Here is a 6,978-nt window from a genome sequence, read left to right on the forward strand (position 1 = left end):
TCTATATTAATTCTAAAATTAGATTTCAACTATCGTGTAGGGGGAAGGTATCTATTAAAACAAATACTTCAATTATTTTATCTTACATGCATTCATCAATGATAAATTAATAAAAATGAAAAACAAATAATATACTCCAATCAATATGAACTATGTTACCTTCTTCTTCTCACACATTACATGTGTCACATCCTTCATAGGAGCATATTTTCCCATAGTCCATGTACATGGTAGCAAAATAAAATATAATTAAAGACATTAAAAAAAAATAAAAATAAAATATATTATAAGTCAAGCACAATTGAAGGATAGAGAGGAGCATGATATGGGCATCCATCAACAAATTTAATCAAGAGGAATGGTGTTGAGAAGGAGTACTACAATGTCACTATGATGAATTGTGTCACTTTAAACATTTGTAAAACATGCAAAACGGGATAAGGAAGTAGAGAAAGGTGTTATAAAGGCATCAATGAAATTAATCTGTTATAAAGGCTTTAAGAAGTAGTCAGAAAATGCAATTAGGAGGTATGAATCAAAATTCCACATTCATTACTAATATTCTTCTTGCTTGTGTTGAAATTGGAGATTTTAGGTAGGCTTTGGATACCCATTAAATCTTAAAGGATGGAGGAAATTTAATTGAGTGGACCATAAAAAGGACATTTATTATATTGGTATAAAATCATGGTTCCATAATTTGACCTATGAAGATCACTTGATTCTTGATAAAGATGACTAATTTGCACTAGTATGTCACACTTACTAAGACAGTCACTTGATATGAATATTAGTGCTTGAATTTGTTAAATGGATTTGTTTTTCCACCTATTATATGGAAATTTCATTGCATATTTATTGTTTCCATGAACCCTTCTTATGGTATTAGCGTGAACTACTATAAACATAGAGAACATGAGAATACCAATTTGATAAATTAGGATTTGTTAGGGGCAGAACTGGTAATATCTTGAATGTGTAAATTGTAAGTATCTTAACACTTGTTGCATAGTCGTAAGTTTGAATGATCTATTTCATAGATAGCTTTGCCAGATATATTAAAGCTACATAGTGATCTTGAGCAGGCTTAATGGTGATGATAAGTATGTCATATCTTGTACCAAATTTTTTTAAGATACATATTAAGGGAACAAGAGCAAACAAAAGTACAAAGTTGTGTCGCACATAAGGCCAAATGATCAACAAAAATAAATATAAGTATTTGTAACAAAAGAACATTTTTTATCAAACTTGTATGAAGTGGCCTGATTTAATTATGCTAAGCATATATGTCTAAAAGTTTTCCAACCATATTTTCACATAGGGCATACATGGTAGGAATATAAAATATAATTAAAGAGATATTAAAAACTAAGAAATAAAATAAAATATGTTATAAGTCAAGCACAATTAAAGGATAGAGAGGAGGAGCATGATATGGGCATCCATCAAGGAATTTAATCAAGAGGAATGGTGTTGAGGAGGGGTACTACAATGTCACTATGATGAATCATGTCACTTTAAACATTTGTAAAGCATGCAAAATGGGATAAGGAAGTAGCGAAAGGTTTTCTCATGGATTGCAATAACTATAAGACATCAATGAAATGGATTTGTTATAGAGGCTTTAAGAAGTTGTGAGAAAATGCAATTGGGAGGTGTGAATCGAATTTTCACAATCATTACTAATATTCTCCTTGCTCATGTTGAAATTGGAGATTTTAGCTTGGCTTTGGATACCCATTAAATCTTTAAGGATGGAGAAAATTTGTTTGAGTGGGCCATAAAAAGGACATTTATTACATTGGTATAAAAACATGGTTCCAAAATTTGACCTATGAAGGTCACTTGATTCTTGATAAAGCTGACTAATTTGCAATAGTATATCACACTTACTAAGCTATTCACTTGATATGAATATTAGTGCTTGAATTTGTTAAACGGATTTGTTTTTCCACTTGTTATGTGGTAATTTCATTGCATATTTATTTTGTCATGAACCCTTCTTATGGTATGAGCATGAACTACTATAAACATAGAGAACATGAGAACACCAATTTGATAAATTAGGATGTGTTAAGGGTAGAATTGGTAATATCATGAATGGGTAAGTTGTAAGTATCTTAACACTGGTTGCATAGTCTTACGCTTGAATGAGCTATTTCATATATAGCTTTGCCATATATATTAAATCTACATAGCGATCTTGAACATGCTTATTGGTGATGATAAGTATGTCATATCTTGTACCAAAGTTTTAAAAGATACATATGAAGGGAACCAGAGGGAATAAAAGTACAAAGTCGTGTCACACATAAGGCAAAATTATCAACAAAAATAAAATTAAGTATTTGTAACAAAAGAACATTTTTTGTCAAACATGTATGAAGTAGCCTGACTTAATTAAGTATATATGTCTAAAAGTTTTCCAACCATATTTTCACATAGGGTATACATGGTAGGAATATAGAATATAATTAAAGAGATATTAGAAAGTAATAAATAAAATAAAATATGTTACAAGTTGAACACAATTAAAAGATAGAAAGGAGGAACATGAAATGGGCATCCATTAAGGAATTTAATCAAGAGGAATGGTATTGAGAAGGGGTACTACAATGTCATTATGACGAATTGTATTACTTTCAACATTTGTAAAGCATGCAAAAGAGATAAGAAAGTAGAGAAAGATGTTCTCATGGATTGCAATAACTATATGAAATGAATTTGTTGCATAGACTTTAAGACGTTGTTATAAAATGCAATTGGGAGGTGTGAATCAAAATTCCACAATCATTGCTAATATTCTCCTTGCTTGTGTTGAAATTGGAGAACCAAAAGTGTACTTAGATTTAGTGAACTAAAATGGCAGCCATTTGTTTTATAAATGGTCTTCTCGTCCATAACCTTACAAGAAATCGGCGAGAGAAAATACGTGCTAGATGCTTCAGTCGGCATAGACCAGCCGCCCACGTGCTTGACTGCCACCCATCAATAATGAAGTTTTTGGACCAGCCTATACGCTACTAAGTCTGTTAAGTCATAAAGTCTATTTCTCTTAAAATGAAGATAATTAACCGAAATTAGTGTGGTCTAATTCGGAGAGTACTGTGTGTGTTCTGTTTTCAGCAGCAACCGGCGCGATCTTAGGATACAACGATTGTAAGCGAGCAGAACTTTACTAATATTTTTGTTACGCTGTCTAGGATTTTCAGCTTGATTGGACATGGAAGGAATTACTTAGGTGCCCTTTGTATTGGCTCCCATGAAAGCTCTCCACATTCATGTATGCACTTCCCTCATTTTTTCATTGATGCGATCCACCGCATCCACATCATTTCTGTTTTGAAGAAAGATAGTAATGGACTATTTTTCGTCCTCTGGTCCTCTTGTGTCATTAATTGTGCGTCTCTTCCTTATATGCTGCTTGTTAGCTACAGAGAGCTCTGCTCTTACTTCTGCAAATTCATCTGGAGGCATCACATGGACCAACAATAACTGCTCTTCAGGTTTCTTACCATCATCTGCATATGCGGATGCGTTTGTCAGGCCAATTCTAGTCAGCCCCGCTATCTTATATAATGAGATGAATCTGCAGTTTGGATGCGGATTCTTCTGCTATGGTAGTCCTTGTGACACAGGCTACCTGTTTGCAACTTTCATTTTTATGAAAAGAAACGACGGTGTGCTGTACGACATTCAAATGGTGTTTCAAATAGAGAGCAGATGGTGCAAGAAAATGCAACCCTGACACTCACCTCTACGGGAGAACTCGTGTTAAAGGACGCAGATGGCACTCTCGTCTGGTCTACAAATACATCCACCCATGATTTTCAAGGGATGGCGATACAAGTATCTGGGAACCTTGTTCTCTTGAACAACTCCAATGGAATCATGTGGCAGTCTTTTGATTACCCCACTGATACCCTGCTGTTGGGACAGAAGTTGAAAGTGGGACAGAATCTTATTGCAAACATCTCTCCTACGAATACAAGCCAAGATAATTTCGGCTGTTCCTTGTCCGTCGACAGCTTTCTTATGTATACAGCCAAGGTACCCCCTCAAATATATTATAGGTATCCTAAGTCGCCTCCACCAGTGAAATTATCTTATCTCCAGTTCGACAATGAGCACTTCCATGTGTTCCCCTTTATCAATTTTAGTACACCCAAAGGTTGCCTCTACTTTAAGATTATTCCAGATGGGCATCTGCAGTTTTATTCAATATTAGAAGCCTCAGGAAGATCTGTGATTGACTATTTGTCAACATTTACTAGATCGCTTGGCATGTGCGATTATCCAATGGCATGCGGAAACTATGGTGTTTGCAGAGATGGGCAGTGCAGCTGTCCAAAAGAGGGCAATGATTTTGTTCAGATTGATGCCACAGAGCCCAATTCAGGTTGCCTTCTAAACAGACCTCTCGTATGCTCAGATGCATCCAAAAGCATTAACCCCGCTGATAGTCGTCAATTTTTGGAGCTCGAGCGTACTTCCTATTTTACTTATTCTCACAATAATACTTCCATATCCCAGTTGGTCTCACCAGATTACTGTCAAAATCTTTGCCGCGCAAATTGTTCTTCCTGCGTTTTTCAGGTATGGTGCCAACTTTTCCAGTGGTTATTGTTATCTGGAGTCCAATGTCTACTCTCTCATTGCGAGTAATGAAAGTGATCTATTTTACAATTCCACTGCCTATATTAAAGTTCAGTCAGGGCATAAGCAGAGTAAGCATTTGGTTTTTAGTTATCATTTCCGCTGCCATTGGTGGAGTATTTCTCCTGTTTCTCTTATTATACATATGGATAAGTAAGTATCGGGGAGGAAGACATGAAAAGGATGAAGATGAGGACGATCCTGAAGATTGGCCATCAGGATTACCTCTGCGTTACACATTCCAGGAATTGAAGCACGCTACCAATGACTTCAGTATGAAGTTGGGTAAAGGAGGATTCGGTTCAGTATACGAAGGTGTTTTGGCTGACGGCTCAAAGATAGCAGTGAAGCGCCTTGATGGAGCAGAACAAGGGAAAAAGGAATTCCGGGCAGAGGTGGAAACTCTAGGAAAAACTGATCATCTTAACTTGGTAACATTGAAGGGCTTTTGTGCAGAAAAGGCCCATCGAATGCTTGTATACGAACATCTACCAAATAGGTCTCTGATAAATGGATATTTGCCAACAATATGGATCAAGGTTTGTTTGACTGGAAGACAAGATACAAAATAGTTCTGAATATTGCAAGAGGATTGACATATTTACATGAAGATTGTCGAGAAAAGATAATACACTTCGACATCAAGCCTGAGAACATTCTCCTCGACCAAAATTTCAATGCAAAGGTCTCAGATTTTGGCTTGGCAAAGTTGATTAACAGAGACCAAAATGAAGTGATAACCCTGCTGAGAGGGACACCAGGTTATATGGCGCCTGAGTTATTAAACATGCATTTCACGGAGAAGGCCGATTTATTTAGCTTTGGCGTTATGGTGGTAGAAATTTTTAGTGGGAAAAGAAGCAGAGAGCTTTCAGAGAACGGCTTGTTTTCGGTGTTACAAGTTAAAGCAGAGGCGGGTAGGTTAATAGATTTGGTATATGAGGCATTTGAAGATGACGAAACAAGCGTAATAGAAGAGGCTGTAAAATTGTTAAAAGTGGGAATGTGGTGTGTAGAGGTAGATTTTTGGAGGCGGCCAGCAATGTCGACAGTGGTGAAAGCGTTGGAAGGTTTAGTAGACACCTTGGATGATGTTCCTTCCGCGACTACAGGGTTTCCAGTTGCTTCGACAGTGGTGAAAGCGTTGGAAGGTTTAGTAGACACCTTGGATGATGTTCCTTCCGCGACTACAGGGTTTCCAGTTGCTTCTAATTACAACAGTGAGTTCGCCTATACTCCATTTTCCGTGCTATCTGGACCAAGATAACCTAACCAGCTAACCCCTGTATCTTACTATCCAAGTTTAGAAATTCAGATAAATTAGAATTTTTCGATTTTTATTCATTCCTTCGAATAAGATGTTAAAGGGTTGAATGAACAATTTTTTTTTAGGTCTTTGCCACTAGATTTTGACATATTATATATTACCAAAATTTTGGCACTAATAAATTCTCAAATCTCTTAACGTTTTCACTTCTTTTTCACTTTTACGTATTATGTTTTGTATAATTTCTGTTGTTGTTTATGTTTACTTTTTCAATAGAAATAAATATTTTTATCTAATTAATTTAGATAATAAAGATATGGTAATTAGTAATTGATGTAAAGTATTAAGTTAATTTATAATGTTAAGATTGTACTATTGAGAAATTGAAAATTGGAATTCTTACATTTGTAAATTGTGGGTCGATTATCTTAAAATTATTGGTACACCATCAGGATTAGAGGTACATGGGTAGAAGGAAGCATACAGAGTTTACTTTGATGAAGAACATATGAGAAAAATATTGAGTTGGGATTTAGGAATTAGGAAATGTCCATACGAGATACCTAGATAAGGGATCATTTAAAACTTTGGTTTAAAATATTTTTTTTAAAAATTAAACAATAAAGGATGTGAAGGATTGTGTTGGAGAGAGAGGTACAATAAGAGGATGACATCTAAAATAAGATATAGACAAATTGAAAGATGAAGGTGAATAGGATGAACAACTCTAAAAGTTTAAAATTTTGATAATTTCTAGAATCCAAAGGAAATGACCAAACTAGACCCAACACTAGTTTCTTTCAGGTTATTTACAATCTTTACTTGGAGGGACACATAGAGGACTTAATTGAATTTTTTTAAAGTTTAGGATTGAGTCCCAACATGGTCTAGTTTGGACCTATATCTTTTGCAGAGATATAAAAGATCTAGTGATCTTCAAGTAGAAGATTATAAGAAAAGAGATTGTGCAAGAGTCATGAAAGTATTGTTGAGATCACCGAAAGAAGAAAAAAGAGGCACTTGTAATTGATTGAGGGATGAATAAAAAAATT

The 6,978-nt window shown here is 35.2% G+C and overlaps 1 pseudogene; it reads left to right on the forward strand.

The window, feature by feature from the left end:
* The first annotated feature begins 4,509 nt into the window (after positions 1–4,509).
* Positions 4,510–5,961, forward strand: LOC131036831 (G-type lectin S-receptor-like serine/threonine-protein kinase SD2-5; annotated as a pseudogene).
* Positions 5,962–6,978: the final 1,017 nt, after the last annotated feature.

This window comes from Cryptomeria japonica, chromosome 7 (genome assembly GCF_030272615.1).
Source record: "Cryptomeria japonica chromosome 7, Sugi_1.0, whole genome shotgun sequence".
NCBI lineage: Eukaryota > Viridiplantae > Streptophyta > Pinopsida > Cupressales > Cupressaceae > Cryptomeria > Cryptomeria japonica.